Genomic DNA, 17,934 nt, shown 5'->3' on the forward strand with positions numbered 1-17,934 from the left:
TTACTCCCAGAAACTCCTGCCATTGCTGTTCTACTGTCTTTCCCACTAGGCTCTGCTCCCAGTCGATTTTCGTCAGTTCCTCCCTCATGCCCCTGTAGTTACCTTTATTTAACTGTAACACCTTTACATCTGATTCTACCTTCTTTCTTTCAAATTGAAGATTGAATTCTGCCATATTATGATCACTGCCTCCTAAGTGCTCCCTTACTTTAAGATCTTTAATCAAGTCTGGCTCATTACATAACACTAAGTCCAGAATGGCCTGTTCCCTCGTGGGCTCCATCACAAGCTGTTCCAAAAAGTCCTCCTGTAAACATTCAATGAATTCCCTTTCCTTGGGTCCACTGGCAGCATTATTTACCCAGTCCACCTGCATATTGAAGTCCCCCATGATCACTGTGACCTTGCCTTTCTGACATGCACTTTCTATTTCGTGGTGCATTTTGTGCCCCTGGTCCTGACCACTGTTAGGAGGCCTGTACATAACTCCCATTATGGTTTTTTTTGCCTTTGTGGTTTCCTCAACTCTACCCACACAGACTCCACATCATCTGACCCTATGTCATTTAGTGCTATTGATTAATTTCATTCCTAATTAACAAGGCAACCCCGCCCCTCTGCCCACCTCCCTGTCTTTTCGATAGGTTGTGAATCCTGGATGTTTAAATGCCAGTCCTGAACCCCCTGCAACCATGTCTCTGTGATGCCTACCACATCATACCTGCCAGTCACAATCTGGGCCACAACCTCATCTACCTTGTTCCGTACACTGCGCGCATTTAAATATAGCACCTTTAATTCTCTATTGACCGTCTCTTTTTGTTTTCTTAGTGTGGTGGACCTTGGTTTACTGAGCCTTTCCATACACTGTGTCATATTTTGTGGGATGGGGACTATCGTAACCTCTCCTGAGTTTTGTCTTTTCGTGCTTTTTGTATTCCTAAGCAGCTACGCTTCCCACTGATTACTTCACCTCTTGGTTCCCTGACTTTCCCTTCCCCCCCAATCTTTAGTTTAAAGTCCTATTGACCACCCTATTTATTCTTTTCGCCACAACACTGGTCCCAGCTCGGTTCAGGTGGAGACCATCCCAACGGTATAGGTCCCCCCTGTCCCAAAACAGGGACAGTGTCCCATGAAAAGGAACCCCTCTTTCCCACACCACTCTTTCAGCCACGTGTTAACTTCCCTTATTCTTGCCTCCCTATGCCAATTTGCACGTGGCTCTGGCAGTAATCCGGAGATTATGACCCTTGAGGACCTGTTTTTTAATTTGAATCCTAGCTCTTTATAATCTCTAAACAGGTCCTCTTTCCTAGACTTGCCTATGTTGTTGGTACCAACATGGACCACAACAACTGGATCCTCCCCCTCCCTCTCCAGTATCCTTTCAAGCCGGTCAGAGATGTCCCGCACCCTAGCACCAGGCAGGCAACATACCATGCGGGACTCTTTATCCTGCTCACAAAGGATACTATCTATCCCCCGATAATAGAATCCCCTACAACTACAACTTGCCTATTTACTCCCTCCCCTTGAATGGCCTGCTGAACCATGGTGCCTTGGTCAGCTGACTCATCCTTCCTGCAGCCCTGTTCACCATCCACACAGGGAGCAAGTGCCTCATACCTGTTGGACAGAGTCAAGGGCTGAGGCTCCTGAGTTCCTGACTGCTGGTTCCCTTTACCTGCCTGACTTGCAGTCACACCCTGCTGTCCCTGGCCACTGGCAGGATTTAAACTACTTGGTTAAGATAAAAGCAGGGAGGTTGTTTCCACTGGCAGGTGAAACTAGAACTAGGGGGCATAGCCTCAAAATAAGGGGGGTTAGATTTAGGACCGAGTTGAGGAGGAACTTCTTCACCCAAAGGGTTGTAAATCTGTGGAATTCCCTGGCCAGTGAAGCATTGAGGCTACCTCATTGAATGTTTTAAGGCAAAGATAGATATATTTTTGAACAGTAAAGGAATTAAGGATTATGGTGAGCAGGCGGATAAGTGGAGCTGAGTCCACAAAAAGATCAGCCATGATCTTATTGAATGGCGGAGCAGGCTCAAGGGGTCAGATGGCCTACTCCTGCTCCTAGTTCTGAGGTCTTAGGAAGTCTGGAGTTAAAGAAGCAATTCTCCCAGTGCCTGTGTGGATCTCACCCCCACAACCCAAAGATGTGCAGGGTAGATGGATTGGCTACGCTAAATTTCCCCTTAATTAGAAAAATAAAAAAACAGGGATCAGAGAACAAGACCTTGAACAAAATACTGTTCAGTAGAATTAAAGGAAAAAAAACGATAATGCGTCCTGAATTGAAGAGACAGCTGCAGTAACCAAATTTAAAATGGGAAAGAGGCAAATCAAAAGTTAGGTGCCATCTTAATACAGTCTGGGAATCAATAGTTAAAGCAAATGTGAAGAGTTTATGTAAGTCAAGACCCAAAGAATCCTGCAGGGGGAGGAATAAAACCTGAAAGAGAAACCTTGATGGAAACAACTGAGGGAAAGCATTATTTAGCACATTTGCTTCACAGCTCCAGGGTCCCAGGTTCAATTCCCGACTTGGGTCACTGTGCGGAGTCTGCACGTTCTCCCCGTGGTCGTGTGGATTTCCTCCGGTTTCCTCCCACAGTCCAAAGACGTGCAGGTTAGGTGGATTGGCCATGATAAATTGCCCTTAGTGTCTAAAAAGGTTGGGTGGGGCTAATTGGTTACGGGGTTACGGTGGAGGTGTGGGTTTAAGTGGGTGCTCTTTCCAAGGGCCGGTGCAGACTCGATGGGCCGAATGGCCTCCTTCTGCACTGTAACAAAAAAAAGTTCTATGAATTTAAAATAGTATTTTTCAAACTTTTTTTTGCCTGGGACCCATTTTTACCAACTGGCCGACCTTCGCGACCCACGTCGGCCACCATTTTCACTTACCTTTAATGTGACAGGTGAGCCTGCTTGGTCCTCATGATCTCACTTGCTTTGTTATTCAATGTTAAACTTCTGATAATGTCAGCTGATGATGTAATAACTCACGGCTTCCGTTGAAAGAAAATGAAGACGTTTGTCCTCGAACCTGCCATGCCATTAGTCTTCAAATATCTTTGAAAGTTTTGAGGGTTTTACACTTTCATTTGCCAGTGCTTCCCTGCATATAACACACATGAACTTTGAATCCTGATTTGCAATGGCACAATTAATAAACCCATAACACAAGTAATTATCTTTATGGTGCTTTGCTCCTGTTTTCAGTCTTCTTCAAGGGTTCACCAGAGACCCTGGAGCTCACGCCAGCACAGCTGGCAGCTGCAAAATGGAGGAATCTCACTCGCGGCCAGAACACGCAAGATCAACGTATGGGATGCGTGGCCTGTTAGCTATCACCGCTCCAAGCAGGAAGACTCCAGCAATTCAAAAGAAAATCTGCTCCTGGGTCAGCGCTGACATCCTGAGGCGGCGTTCTGTGCTGCTGGGCTCTGGGACTGCACATTGCTGAGGGTGAACGCATGCACAGAATGGCCAACATTCTGAACCCGGTCACGGCCGGCATTTCAAAAAGACAGTCGTGCTGTTGGGCACTACTTCGCACGATTGGGACACCTTCCGACACCCGCCGTGACCCACTCGCTGGTTGCAACCCTGGGTTTGAAAATTACGGATTTAAAAGGGTTGAATGTGTGTTTTTAAAGTGGAATTTGAAATCACCCGCATGGAAGCTGGAGTTCAGTGAGACAAGGTGGCTGACGATATAAGAATCATCTGCGGGGATTTTGAGGAGAAATCCACAGAAATTCACTCTTTCAGAGTTGAGTGTGTCTGACCACAGTCAGCCTGTGTGTTTAAAGGGACAGTGTGTTACTGAGACCATTATAGCCGAAGTTATACTTTATACCCCATTTCAACCTTATAACCTGTGTATATTCAAAGATAAATAGGAGGGAAAGAGTATTGTATTATAATCAAACTTCTCATATTTAATAAATGTTTTTTGTTGATTAAAAACTAATTAGCAGTTCTGTGACTCTGTTCCCCCACGTTTTCTAAAAAAAAAGTTAAGATCCAGCAGAGGGCAGTAGAGCGGAGCTGCTGATTGGCTGTTGCGGGGCAATTTGCATACACCTGTTGTGCTCACCCTAACTTGAAGGTGTACCTGAGCAAGAGACCCTAGCTGTTCAAGTGAAGACAAGCATCCAGCAGAGGGCAGTAGAGCGTAGCTGCTGATTGGCTGTTGCGGGGGCAATTTGCATACGTCTGTTGTGCTCACCCTAACTTGAAGGTGGATTGTGGAGGAGCTGTTGTCAAGTGACACTTAAACCCGAAACACTTCTTCAGTGTTTCCCTCCCTACCCTCTCCTCTAACCAAAAAAAAACAACTGCTGTAAAGATCAAGAGGAAGGCTCGAGGGCAGGTAGAAGTAGAAAGAAGTTGAACCATGAAGTCACAGCCTGCAGGTAAGGGATTGGCTTGTGACTGGTAAGTTGTTTTTCTTTTATTTTCCCTCAGGTGTTATCGTGCGGGGCGCAGAGGTTGCTGTGAGTGCTTGCTGAGAAGGGGAGTGAACAACAGGTAATCTCTTTCTTTTTCTTTTTTTATCTAGAGGGGATGGCAGGGAAGGTAGTGCAATGTTGCTCCTGCTGAATGTTTGAGGTGAGGGACGCCATCAGTGTCCCTGCTGATTTCATCTGTGGGAAGTGCACCCATCTCCAGCTCCTCAGAACCGCGTTAGGGAACTGGAGCTGGAGGAACTTCGGATCATTCGGGAGGCAGAGGTGGTCATAGTCAGAAGCGTCAGGGATGTAGTTACTCGGAAGAATAAAGATAGATGGATGACGGTGAGAGGGGCTGGAAGGGAAGCAGTCAGTACAGGGATCCCCTGTGGTCATACCCCTTAGTAACAAGTATACCGCTTTGGATACTGTTGGGAGGGGGGGTCTTACCAGGGGTAAGCCATGGGGTACAGGCCTCTGGCATCTGGCACAGAGTCTGTCCCTGTTGCTCAGAAGGGAAGGGGGGAGAGGAGTAGAGCATTAGTCATTGGAGACTCCATAGTTAGGGGGATAGATTATGTGGGAACGAGAGAGACTCGCGGTTGGTGTGTTGCCTCTCAGGTGCCAGGGTGCGTGATGTCTCGGATCGTGTTTTCGGGATCCTTAAGGGGGAGGGGGAGCAGTCCCAAGTTGTGGTCCACATAGGTACCAACGACGTAGGGAGGAAACAAAATAGGGATGTAAGGCAGGAATTCAGGAAGCTAGGGTGGAAACTGAGATCTAGGACAAACAGAGTTATTATCTCTGGGTTGTTACCCGTGCCACGTGATAGTGAGACGAGGAATAGGGAGAGAGAGGAGTTGAACACGTGGCTACAGGGATGGTGCAGGAGGGAGGGTTTCAGATTTCTGGATAATTGGGCTCATTCTGGGGTCAGTGGGACCTCTATAAACGGGATGGTCTACACCTGGACCAGAGGGGTACCAATACCCTGGGGGGGGGGGAGATTTGCTAATGCTCTTCGGAGGGTTTAAACTAGTTCAGCAGGGGCTTGGGAACCTGAATTGTAGCTCCAGTAAACAGGAGGTTGAGAGTAGTGAGGTCATGATTAAGGTTTCAAAGTTGCAGGAGTGTACCGGCAGGCAGGAAGGTGGTTTAAAGTGTGTCTTCTTCAATGCCAGGAGAATCCGGAATAAGGTGGATGAACTTGCGGCATGGGTTGGTACCTGGGACTTCGATGTTGTGGCCATTTCGGAGACATGGATAGAGCAGGGACAGGAATGGTTGTTTCAGGTGCCGGGGATTAGATATTTTAGTAAGCTCAGGGAAGGTGGTAAAAGAGGGGAGAGGTGGCATTGTTAGTCAAGGACAGTATTACGGGTGAAGGAATTGGAACCGGAGGTGAGAGAGGGAGTGAAAGAGATAGATAGAGAGCAGAGGGAGAGATAGAGATAGAGAGGGAGAGGAATACAAATACATAGAGGGATAGGGGAAGGGAGAGGGATATAGGGGGGGGAGGGAGAGGGATAGAGGGGGGGGGGGGAAGAGGGATAGAGGGGGGAAGGGGGGAGAGGGATAGAGGGGGAGAGGGATAGAGGGGGGGGAGAGGGATAGAGGGGGGGGAGAGGGATAGAGGGGGGGAGAGGGATAGAGAGGGGGGAGAGGGATAGAGAGGGGGGAGAGGGATAGAGAGGGGGGAGAGGGATAGAGAGGGGGGAGAGGGATAGAGGGGGGGAGAGGGATAGAGGGGGGGAGAGGGATAGAGGGGGGGGAGAGGGATAGAGGGGGGGAGGGGTGGAGAGGGATAGAGGGGAAGAGGGATAGAGGGGGGGAGAGGGATAGAGAGGGAGAGGGATAGAGGGGGGAGAGGGATAGAGGGGGGGGAGAGGGATAGAGGGGGGGGAGAGGGATAGAGGGGGGGGAGAGGGATAGAGGGGGGGGAGAGGGATAGAGGGGGGGACGGATAGAGGGTGAGAGGGATAGAGAGGGGGAGATTGATAGAGGGGGGAGAGGGATAGAGGGGGGGAGAGGGATAGGGGGAGAGGGATAGAGGGGGGGGAGAGGGATAGAGGGGGGGGGAGAGGGATAGGGGGGGGGGGAGAGGGATAGGGGGGGGGGAGAGGGATAGGGGGGGAGAGGGATTGGGGGGGAGAGGGATAGAGGGGAGAGGGATAGAGGGGGAGGGGGATAGAGAGGGGGAGAGGGATAGAGAGGGGGGAGAGGGATAGAGAGGGGGGGAAGAAGGATAGAGGGGGGAGAGGGATAGAGGGGAGAGGGATAGGGGGGGAGAGGGATAGAGGGGGGAGAGGGATAGAGGGGGGAGAGGGATAGAGGGGGGAGAGGGATAGAGGGGGGAGAGGGATAGAGGGGGGAGAGGGATAGAGGGGGGAGAGGGATAGAGGGGGGGAAGAGGGATAGAGGGGGGGGAGAGGGATAGAGGGGGGAGAGGGATAGAGGGGGGGGGGAGAGGGATAGAGGGGGGGGGAGAGGGATAGAGGGGGGGAGAGGGATAGAGGGGGAGAGGGGGTAGAGGAATGGGGGGAGAGGAATAGAGGGGGGGAGAGGGATAGAGGGGGGAGAGGGATTGGGGGGGAGGGATGGGGGAGGAGAGGGATAGAGGGGGGAGAGGGATAGGGGGGGTGAGGGATGGGGGGGTGAGGGATAGGGGGGTGAGGGATAGGAGGGGGTGAGGGATAGGGGGGGTGAGGGATAGGGGGGTGAGGGATAGGGGGGAGAGAGGGATGGAGGGAGAGGATGGAGTGGAGGAGGGATGGAGGGGGGAGAGGGATGGAGGGGGGAGAGGGATGGAGGGGGGAGAGGGATGGAGGGGGGGAGAGGGATGGAGGGGGGGAGAGGGAAGGAGGGGGGGAGAGGGATGGAGGGGGGGAGAGGGATGGAGGGCGGGAGAGGGATGGAGGGGGGGGGGAGTGAAGGAGGGGGGAGAGGGATGGAGGGGGGAGAGGGATGGAGGGGGGAGAGGGATGGAGGGGGAGAGGGATGGAGGGGGGAGAGGGATGGAGGGAGGGGGAGAGGTATGGAGGGGGGAGAGGGATAGAGGGGGGAGAGGGATAGAGGGGGGAGAGGGATAGAGGAGGGGAGAGGGATAGAGGAGGGGAGAGGGATAGAGGAGGGGGAGAGGGATAGAGGAGGGGAGAGGGATAGAGGGGGGAGAGGGGGGAGAGGGATAGAGGAGGGGGAGGGGAATAGGGGGGGAGGGATAGAAGGGGGAAGAGGGATAGAGGAGAGGAGGGGGATCGAGGAGGGGAGGGGGATAGAGGGGGGAGGGGGATAGAGGAGGGGAGAGGGATAGGAGGGGAGAGGGGAAGAGGGGGTGAGAGGGATAGAGGGGGGAGAGGAATAGGGGGGGAGGGATAGAGGGGGAGAGGGATTGAGGGGGGAGAGGGATAGAGGAGGGGGAGGGGGATAGAGGGGGGAGAGGGATAGAGGGGGAGAGGGATAGAGGAGGGGGAGGGGTAGAGAGGGAGGGATAGAGGAGGGGGAGGGGAGGGGGATAGAGGGGGAGGGGAGGGGGATAGAGGGGGAGGGGAGAGAGGGAGGGGGAGGGATAGGGGGGAGAGGGATAGAGGGATAGAGGGGGAGAGGGATAGAGGGATAGAGGGGGGAGAGGGATAGAGGGGGGAGAGGACAGAGGGGGGGGGGAGAGGGATAGGGGGGAGGGATAGAGGGCGGGGGGAGAGGGATAGAGGGCGGGGGGGAGAGGGATAGAGGGCGGGGGGAGAGGGATAGAGGGCGGGGGGAGAGGGATAGAGGGCGGGGGGAGAGGGATAGAGGGCGGGGGGAGAGGGATAGAGGGCGGGGGGAGAGGGATAGAGGGCGGGGGGAGAGGGATAGAGGGCGGGGGAGAGGGATAGAGGGCGGGGGAGAGGGATAGAGGGCGGGGGGAGAGGGATAGAGGGCGGGGGAGAGGGATAGAGGGCGGGGGGAGAGGGATAGAGGGCGGGGGGAGAGGGATAGAGGGCGGAGGGAGAGGGATAGAGGGCGGGGGGAGAGGGATAGAGGGCGGGGGGAGAGGGATAGAGGGCGGGGGGAGAGGGATAGAGGGCGGGGGGAGAGGGGGGAGGGAGAGGGATAGAGGGGGGGAGGGAGAGGGATAGAGGGGGGAGGGAGAGGGATAGAGGGGGGGAGGGAGAGGGATAGAGGGGGGGAGGGAGAGGGATAGTGGGGGGGGGAGGAGAGGGATAGAGGAGAGGGGGAGAGGGATAGGGGGGAGAGGGATAGAGGGGGGGAGAGGGATAGAGGGGGGGAGAGGGATAGAGTGGGGGAGAGGGATAGAGGGAAGAGGGATAGAGGGGGGAGGGATAGAGGGGGGGGAGAGGGACAGAGGGGGGGAGAGGGATAGAGGGGGGGAGAGGGATAGAGGGGTGGAGAGGGATAGAGGGGGGGGTAAGGGATAGAGGGGGGAGAGGGATAGAGGGGGGAGAGTGATAGAGGGGGGAGAGGGATAGAGGGGGGAAGAGGGATAGAGGGGGGAGAGGGATAGAGGGGGGAGAGGGATAGAGGAGGGGAGGGGATAGAGGAGGGGAGGGGATAGAGGAGGGGAGGGGATAGAGGGGGGGAGAGGGATAGAGGGGGGGGAGAGGGATAGAGGGGGGGGAGAGGGATAGAGGGGGGGAGAGGGATAGAGGGGGGAGAGGGAAAACGGGGGGGGGAGTGGGATAGAGGGGGGGGTGAGGGATGGGGAGGGATAGAGGGGGAGAGGGATTGAGGGGGGAGAGGGATAGAGGAGGGGGAGGGGGATAGAGGAGGGGGGAGGGGGATAGAGGGGGGAGAAGGATAGAGGGGGAGAGGGATAGAGGAGGGGGAGGGGATTGGGGGAGGGATAGAGGAGGGGAGGGGGATGGAGGGGGAGGGGGAGAGGGGGAGGGATAGGGGAGAGAGGGATAGAGGGGGGAGAGGGATAGAGGGGGGAGAGGGAGAGGGATAGAGGGGGGAGGGAGAGGGATCGAGGGGGGAGGGAGAGGGATCGAGGGGGGAGGGAGAGGGATCGAGGGGGGAGGGAGAGGGATCGAGGGGGGAGGGAGAGGGATAGAGGGAGAGGGATAGAGGGGGGAGAGGATGAGGGGAGAGGGATAGAGGGGAGAGGGATAGAGGGGGGAGAGGGATAGAGGGGGAGAGGGATAGGGGGGAGGGGAGGGATAGAGGGGGGAGAGGGATAGAGGAGGGAGAGGGATAGAGGGGGAGAGGGATAGAGGGGGAGAGGGATAGAGGGGGGGAGAGGGATAGAGGGGGAGAGGGATAGGGGGGAGAGAGATAGAGGGGGGAGAGGGATAGAGGGGGGAGAGGGATAGAGGGGGGAGAGGGATAGAGGGGGGGGAGAGGGATAGAGGGGGGAGAGGGATAGAGGAGGGGGAGAGGGATAGAGGAGGGGGAGAGGGATAGAGGAGGGGGAGAGGGATAGACATGGGGGAGAGGGATAGAGGAGGGGGAGAGGGATAGAGGAGGGGGAGAGGGATAGAAGAGGGGGATAGAGGAGGGGGAGAGGGATAGCGGAGGGGGAGAGGGATAGCGGAGGGGGAGAGGGATAGAGGGGGGAGGGGGGAGAGGGATAGAGGGGGGAGGGGAATAGAGGGGGGAGGGGGATAGATGGGCAGAGGGATAGAGGGGGAGAGGGGGGAGAGGGGGGGGAGAGGGGGAGAGGGAGGAGAGGGAGGGGGGAGAGGGAGGGGGGGAGAGGGAGGGGGGGAGAGGGAGGGGGGGAGAGGGAGGGGGGAGAGGGAGGGGGGAGAGGGAGGGGGGAGAGGGAGGGGGGAGAGGGAGGGGGGAGAGGGAGGGGGGGGAGAGGGAGGGGGGGAGAGGGAAGGGGGAGAGGGAGGGGGAGAGGGAGGGGGGGAGAGGGAGGGGGGAGAGGGAGGGGGGGAGGGAGGGAGGGAGGGGGGAGAGGGAGGGGGGAGAGGGAGGGGGGAGAGGGAAGGGGGAGAGGGAGGGGGAGAGGGAGGGGGGAGAGGGAAGGGGGAGAGGGAGGGGGGAGAGGGAGAGGGGAGAGGGAGGGGGGAGAGGGAGAGGGGAGAGGAGGGGGAGAGGGAGGGGGGAGAGGGAGGGGGGAGAGGGAGGGGGGAGAGGGAGGGGGAGAGGGAGGGGGGAGAGGAGGGGGAGAGGGAGGGGGGAGAGGGAGGGGGGAGAGGGGGGGGGAGAGGGAGGGGGGAGAGGGAGGGGGGAGAGGGAGGGGGGAGAGGGAGGGGGGAGAGGGAGGAGGAGAGGGAGGGGGAGGGATAGGGGGGAGGGATAGAGGGGGAGGGATAGAGGGGGGAGGGATAGAGGGGGGAGGGATAGAGGGGGGAGGGATAGAGGGGGGGGGGATAGAGGGGGAGAGAGGGGGGAGGATAGAGGGGGAGAGAGGGGAGGAATAAAGGGGGGGAGGGATAGAGGAGGAGGAGGGGGATAGAGGAGGGGGATAGAGGGGGAGGGATAGAGGAGGAGGAGGAGTGGGATAGAGGGGGAGGGATCGAGGGGAGGAGGGATAGAGGGGGGAGGAGGGATAGAGGGAGGAGGGATAGAGGGGGGAGGGATAGAGGAGGGAGAGGGATAGAGGGGGAGAGGGATAGAGGGGGAGAGGGATAGAGGGGGAGAGGGATAGAGGGGGAGAGGGATAGAGGGGGAGAGGGATAGAGGGGGGGAGAGGGTTAGAGGGGGGAGAGGGATAGAGGGGGGAGAGGGATAGAGGGGGGAGAGGGATAGAGGGGGGAGAGGGATAGACGGGGGAGAGGGATAGACGGGGGAGAGGGATAGACGGGGGAGAGGGATAGACGGGGGAGAGGGATAGACGGGGGAGAGGGATAGACGGGGGAGAGGGATAGACGGGGAGAGGGATAGAGGGGGGAGAGGGATAGAGGGGGGAGAGGGATAGAGGGGGGAGAGGGATAGAGGGGGGAGAGGGATAGACGGGGGAGAGGGATAGACGGGGAGAGGGATAGACGGGGAGAGGGATAGAGGGGGGAGAGGGATGGGGGGGGGGGAAGAGGGATAGAGGGGGGAGAGGGATTGAGGGGGGAGAGGGGGAGAGGAGGGGAGGGGATAGATGGGGGGAGAGGGATAGAGGGGGGAGAGGGAAAACGGGGGGGAGTGGGATAGAGGGGGGGTGAGGGATGGGGGAGGGATAGAGGGGGAGAGGGATTGAGGGGGAGAGGGATTGAGGAGGGGGAGGGGGATAGAGGGGGGAGAAGGATAGAGAGGGAGAGGGATAGAGGAGGGGGAGGGGGATGGGGGAGGGAGAGAGGAGGGGGAGGGGGAGGGGGATAGAGGGGGAGGGGGAGAGAGGGAGGGGGAGAGATAGGGGAGAGAGGGGAGAGGGATGGGGGGGGAGGGATAGAGGGGGAGGGAGAGGGATAGAGGGGGGGAGGAGAGGGATAGAGGGGGGGAGGAGAGGGATAGAGGGGGGAGGGAGAGGGATAGAGGGGTGCAGGGAGAGGGATAGAGGGGGGAGCGAGAGGGATAGAGGGGGAGGGAGAGGATAGAGGGGGGAGGGAGAGGGATAGAGGGGGGAGGGAGAGGGATAGAGGGGGGAGGGAGAGGACAGAGGAGGGAGAGGGGGAGAGGGATAGAGGGGGAGAGGGATAGAGGGGGAGAGGGATAGAGGGGGGGAGGGAGAGGATAGAGGGGGGTGGGAGAGGGATAGAGGGGGGAGGAGAGGGGGAGAGGGATAGAGGGGGGAGCGGGATAGAGGGGGAGCGGGATAGAGGGGGGAGAGGGATAGAGGGGGGAGAGGGATAGAGGGGGGAGAGGGATAGAGGGGGGAGAGGGATAGAGGGGGGAGAGGGATAGAGGGGGGAGAGGGATAGAGGGGGGGGGGGAGAGGGATAGAGGGGGATAGAGGGGGGGAGAGGGATAGGGGGGGAGAGGGATAGAGGGGGGGAGAGGGACAGAGGGGGAGAGGGATAGAGGGGGGAGAGGGATAGAGGGGGAGAGGGATAGAGGCGGGGAGAGGGATAGAGATGGGGAGAGGGATAGAGGGGGAGGGGGATAGAGGGGGCAGAGGGATAGAGGGGGCAGAGGGATAGAGGGGGCAGAGGGATAGAGGGGGCAGAGAGATAGAGGGGGCAGAGGGATAGAGGGGGAGAGGAGGGGGGGAGAGGAGGGGGGGAGAGGAGGGGGGGAGAGGAGGGGGGGAGAGGAGGGGGGGAGAGGAGGGGGGGAGAGGAGGGGGGGAGAGGGAGGGGGGGAGAGGGAGGGGGGAGAGGGAGGGGGGGAGAGGGAGGGGGGGAGAGGAGGGGGGCAGAGGAAGGGGGGGAGAGGAGGGGGGAGAGGGAGGGGGGAGAGGGAGGGGGAGAGGGAGGGGGGAAGAGGGAGGGGGAGAGGGAGGGGGGAGAGGGAGGGGGGAGAGGGAGGGGGGAGAAGGAGGGGGGAGGGAGAGGGAGGGGGGAGAGGAGGGGGGAGAGGGAGGGGGGAGGGATAGAGGGGGGGAGAGGGATAGGGGGGAGGGATAGAGGGGGAGAGGGATTGAGGGGGGAGAGGGATAGAGGAGGGGAGAGGGGTAGAGGGGGAGAGGGGGGGGATACAGGGGGAGGGAGAGGGATAGAGGGGGGGAGTGAGAGGGATAGTGGGGGGGAGGGAGAGGGATAGAGGAGAGAGAGGGGGAGAGGGATAGAGGGGGGAAGAGGGATAGAGGGGGGGAGAGGATAGAGGGATAGAGGGGGGGAGGGATAGAGGGGGGGAGAGGGATAGGGGGGGGAGAGGGATAGAGGGGGGGGAGAGGGATAGAGGGGGGGAGAGGGATAGAGGGGGGAGGGAGAGGGATAGAGGGGGAGGCAGAGGGATAGAGGGGGGGAGGGGGGGGATAGAGGGGGGAGGGAGAGGGATAGAGGGGGGGAGTGAGAGGGATAGTGAGGGGGAGGGAGAGGGATAGAGGAGAGAGAGGGGGAGAGGGATAGAGGGGGGAAGAGGGATAGAGGGGGGTAGAGGGATAGAGGGGGAGGGATAGAGGGGGGGAGAGGGATAGGGGGGGAGAGGGATAGAGGGGGGAGAGGGATAGAGGGGGGGGGAGAGGGATAGAGGGGGGAGAGGGATAGAGGGGGGAAGAGGGATAGAGGGGGGAGAGGGATAGAGGAGGGGAGGGATAGAGGAGGGAGGGGATAGGGGGGGAGGGATAGAGGGGGCAGAGGGAAAACGGGGGGGAGTGGATAGAGGGGGGGGTGAGGGATGGGGAGGGATAGAGGGGGGAGAGGGATAGAGGAGGGAGAGGGATAGAGGAGGGGGAGGGGGATAGAGGGGGGAGAAGGATAGAGGGGGAGAGGGATAGAGGAGGGGAGGGGGATGGGGGTAGGGAGAGAGGAGGGGGAGGGGGATAGATGGGGAGGGGGAGAGAGGGAGAGGGGGAGGGATAGGGGGAGAGAGGGACAGAGGGGGGAGAGGGATGGGGGAGAGGGACAGAGGGGGGAGAGGGATAGAGGGGGGAGGGAGAGGGATAGAGGGGGGAGGGAGTGGGATAGAGGGGGGAGGAGAGGGATAGAGGGGGAGGGAGAGGGATAGAGGGGGGGAGGGAGAGGGATGGGGGGGAGGGAGAGGGATAGAGGGGGGAGGGAGAGGGATAGAGGAGGGAGAGGGGGAGAGGGATAGAGGGGGGAGAGGGATAGAGGGGGGAGAGGGATAGAGGGGGGGACAGGGATAGAGGGGGGAGAGGGATAGAGGGGGGAGAGGGATAGGGGGGGAGAGGGATAGAGGGGGGGAGAGGGATAGAGGGGGGCGAGGGATAGGGGGGGGAGAGGGATAGAGGGGGGGAGCGGGATAGAGGGGGGAGAGGGATAGAGGGGGGAGAGGGATAGAGGGGGGAGAGGGATAGAGGGGGGGGAGAGGGGGAGAGGGATCGAGGGGGGGGGAGAGGGGTAGAGATGGGTGAGAGGGATAGAGGGGGGAGGGGAAGAGGGATAGAGGGGGGAGGGGGATAGAGGGGGGAGGGGGATAGAGGGGGCAGAGGGATAGAGGGGGAGAGGGGGGGGGAGAGGGAGGGGGGGAGGGATAGAGGGGGGAGGGATAGAGGGGGGAGGGATAGAGGGGGGAGGGATAGAGGGGGGAGGGATAGAGGGGGGAGGGATAGAGGGGGGAGGGATAGAGGGGGGAGGGATAGAGGGGGGAGGGATAGAGGGGGGAGGGATAGAGGGGGGAGGGATAGAGGGGGAGGGATAGAGGGGGGAGGGATAGAGGGGGAGGGATAGAGGGGGAGGGATAGACGGAGATAGAGGGGGAGAGAGGGGGAGGAATAAAGGGGGGAGAGGGGGGAGGGATAGAGGAGGAGGAGGGTGATAGAGGGGGAGGGATAGAGGAGGAGGAGGGGGATCGAGGGGAGGGATAGAGGAGGAGGAGGGATAGAGGGGGGAGGAGGGATAGAGGGGGGAGGAGGGATAGAGGGGGGAGGGAGAGGGATAGAGGAGGGAGAGGGGGAGAGGGATAGAGGGGGAGAGGGATAGAGGGGGGAGGGGGGAGAGGGATAGAGGGGCGAGAGGGATAGAGGGGGAGAGGGATAGAGGGGAGAGGGATAGAGGGGCGAGGGATAGAGGGGGGAGAGGGATAGAGAGGGAGAGGGATAGAGGGGGGAGAGGGATAGAGGGGGAGAGGGATAGAGGGGGGAGAGGGATAGAGGGGGAGAGGGATAGACGGGGGGGGAGGGATAGACGGGGGGAGGGATAGAGGGGGGAGAGGGATAGGGGGGAGAGGGATGGGGGGGGAGAGGGGATAGAGGGGGGGGAGAGGGATAGAGGGGGGAGAGGGATAGAGGGGGGGGAGAGGGATAGAGGGGGGAGAGGGATAGAGGGGGGAGAGGGATAGAGGGGGGAGAGGGATAGAGGGGGGAGAGGGATAGAGGGTGGGAGAGGGATAGAGGGGGAAGAGGGATAGAGGGGAGAGAGGGATAGAGGGGAGAGAGGGATAGAGGGGGGAGAGGAATCGAGGAGGGGAGAGGGATAGAGGAGGGGGAGAGGGATAGAGGGGGAGAGGGATAGAGGAGGGGGAGAGGGATAGAGGAGGGGGAGAGGGATAGAGGGGAGAGGGATAGAGGAGGGGGAGAGGGATAGAGGAGGGGGGAGGGATAGAGGGGGGAGGGATAGAGGGGGGAGGGATAGAGGGGGGAGGGATAGAGGGGGGAGGATAGAGGGGGGAGGGATAGAGGGGAAGGGATAGAGGGGGAGAGAGGGGGAGGAATAAAGGGGGGAGGGATAGAGGAGGAGGGGGATAGAGGGGGAGGGATAGAGGAGGAGGAGGGGGATAGAGGGGGAGGGATAGAGGGGGAGGGGGGATAGAGGGGGGAGATGGATAGAGGGGAGAGGGATAGAGGGGGGAGAGGGATAGAGGGGGAGAGGGATAGAGGGGGGAGAGGATAGAGGGGGGGAGAGGGATAGAGGGGGGGAGAGGGTTAGAGGGCGGGGAGAGGGTTAGAGGGGGAGAGGGATAGAGGGGGGAGAGGGATAGAGGGGGGAGAGGGATAGAGGGGGGGAGAGGGATAGACGGGGAGAGGGATAGACGGGGAGAGGGATAGACGGGGAGAGGGATAGAGAGGGGGGAGGGATAGAGGGGGGAGGGGATAGAGGGGGCAGAGGGATAGAGGGGGGGAGAGGGGGGGAGAGGGAGGGGGAAAGAGGGAGGGGGGAGAGGGAGGGGGAGAGGGAGGGGGGAAAGAGGGAGGGGGGAGAGGGAGGGGAGAGGGAGGGGGAGAGGGAGGGGGAGAGGAGGGGGGAGAGGGAGGGGGGAGGGATAGAGGGGGAGGGATAGAGGGGGGGCGGGATAGAGGGGAAGGGATAGAGGGGGAGAGAGGGGGAGGAATAAAGGGGGGAGGGATAGAGGAGGAGGAGGGGGATAGAGGGGAGGGATAGAGGAGGAGGAGGGGGATAGAGGAGGAGGGGGATAGAGGGGGGAGGAGGGATAGAGGGGGGATAGAGGGGGGAGAGGGATAGAGGGGGAGAGGGATAGAGGGGGGAGAGGGGGAGAGGGATAGAGGGGGGAGAGGGATAGAGGGGGAGAGGGATAGAGGGGGAGAGGGATAGAGGGGGGAGAGGGATAGAGGGGGGGAGAGGGTTAGAGGGGGAGAGGGATAGAGGGGGGAGAGGGATAGAGGGGGGAGAGGGATAGACGGGGGAGAGGGATAGATGGGGGAGAGGGATAGACGGGGGAGAGGGATAGACGGGGGAGAGGTATAGACGGGGGAGAGGGATAGACGGGGGAGAGGGATAGAGGGGGGAGAGGGATAGAGGGGGGAGAGGCATAGGGGGGAGAGGGATAGGGGGGAGAGGGATAGAGAGGGGGAGAGGGATGGAGGGGGAGGGATAAAGAGGGGGAGAGGTATGGAGGGGAGGGATAGAGAGGGGGAGAGGGATGGAGGGGGAGAGGGATGGAGGGGGGGAGAGGGATGGAGGGGGGAGAGGGGTGGAGGGGGGAGAGGGATGGAGGAGGGGGGAGAGGATGGAGGGGGAGAGGGATGGAGGGAGGGGGGAGGGATGGAGGGAGGGGGAGAGGGATGGAGGAAGGGGGAGAGGGATGGAGGGAGGGGAGAGGGATGGAGGGAGGGGGAGAGGGATGGAGGGAGGGGGAGAGGGATGGAGGGAGGGGGGAAGAGGGATGGAGGGAGGGGGAAGAGGGATGGAGGGAGGGGGGGAGGGATGGAGGGAGGGGGGAGAGGGATGGAGGGAGGGGGAGAGGGATGGAGGGAGGGGGAGGGAGGGGGGAGAGGGAGGGATGGAGGTAGGGAGAGGGATGGAGGGAGGGGAGAGGGATGGAGGGAGGGGAGAGGGATGGAGGGAAGGGGGAGAGGGATGGAGGGTGGGGGAGAGGGATGGAGGGAGGGGGAGAGGGATGGAGGGGGAAGAGGGATGGAGGGGGGAAGAGGGATGGACGGAGGGAGAGGGATGGACGGGGAGAGGGATGGACGGGAGAGGATGGACGGGGATGGACGGGAGGGAGAGGGGAGAGGGATGGTGGGGGGAGAGGGATGGTGGGGGGAGAGGGATGGGGGGAGAGGATGGTGGGTGGAGAGGGATGGTGGGTGGAGAGGGATGGTGGGTGGAGAGGAATGGTGGGTGGAGAGGAATGGAGGGGGGGAGAGGGATGGAGGGGGGGGGAGAGGGATGGAGGGGGGGGGAGAGGGATGGAGGGGGGAGAGGGATGGAGGGGGGAAGAGGGATGGAGGGGGGAGAGGGATGGAGGGAGGGGGAGAGGGATGGAGGGGGGAGAGGGATGGAGGGGGGTAGAGGGATGGAGGGGGGAGAAGGGATGGAGGGGGGAGAGGGATGAGGGGGGGAGGGATGGAGGGGGGAGAGGGATGGAGGGGGGAGAGGGATGGAGGGGGGAGAGGGATGGAGGGGGGAGAGGGATGGAGGGGGGAGAGGGATGGAGGGGGGGAGAGGGATGGAGGGGGAGAGGGATGGAGGGAGGGGTAGAGGGATGGAGGGGGAGAGGGATAGAGGGGGAGAGGGATAGACGAGGGGAGAGGGATAGAGGGGGAGAGGGATAGACGAGGGGAGGGGGATAGA

At 60.4% G+C, this 17,934-nt stretch overlaps 1 protein-coding gene across 4 annotated transcripts in view; it reads right to left on the minus strand.

Annotated features, from left to right (window-relative positions):
- Nucleotides 1–17,934, minus strand: part of fndc3a (fibronectin type III domain containing 3A) — a 406,018-nt gene that overhangs the window by 243,755 nt on the left and 144,329 nt on the right. Inside the window, exon 1 of one of the 4 annotated variants that reach the window (XM_072514252.1) lies at nt 2,913–3,016. The exons of the other annotated variants lie outside the window; for them this stretch is intronic. The gene's annotated coding sequence lies outside the window, so the exon portion shown is untranslated. Of the gene's footprint in view, nt 1–2,912; nt 3,017–17,934 lie in introns of those variants that run through there. 4 annotated transcript variants of the gene reach the window in all.

Source organism: Scyliorhinus torazame, chromosome 8 (genome assembly GCF_047496885.1).
Source record: "Scyliorhinus torazame isolate Kashiwa2021f chromosome 8, sScyTor2.1, whole genome shotgun sequence".
NCBI classification, from domain to species: domain Eukaryota; kingdom Metazoa; phylum Chordata; class Chondrichthyes; order Carcharhiniformes; family Scyliorhinidae; genus Scyliorhinus; species Scyliorhinus torazame.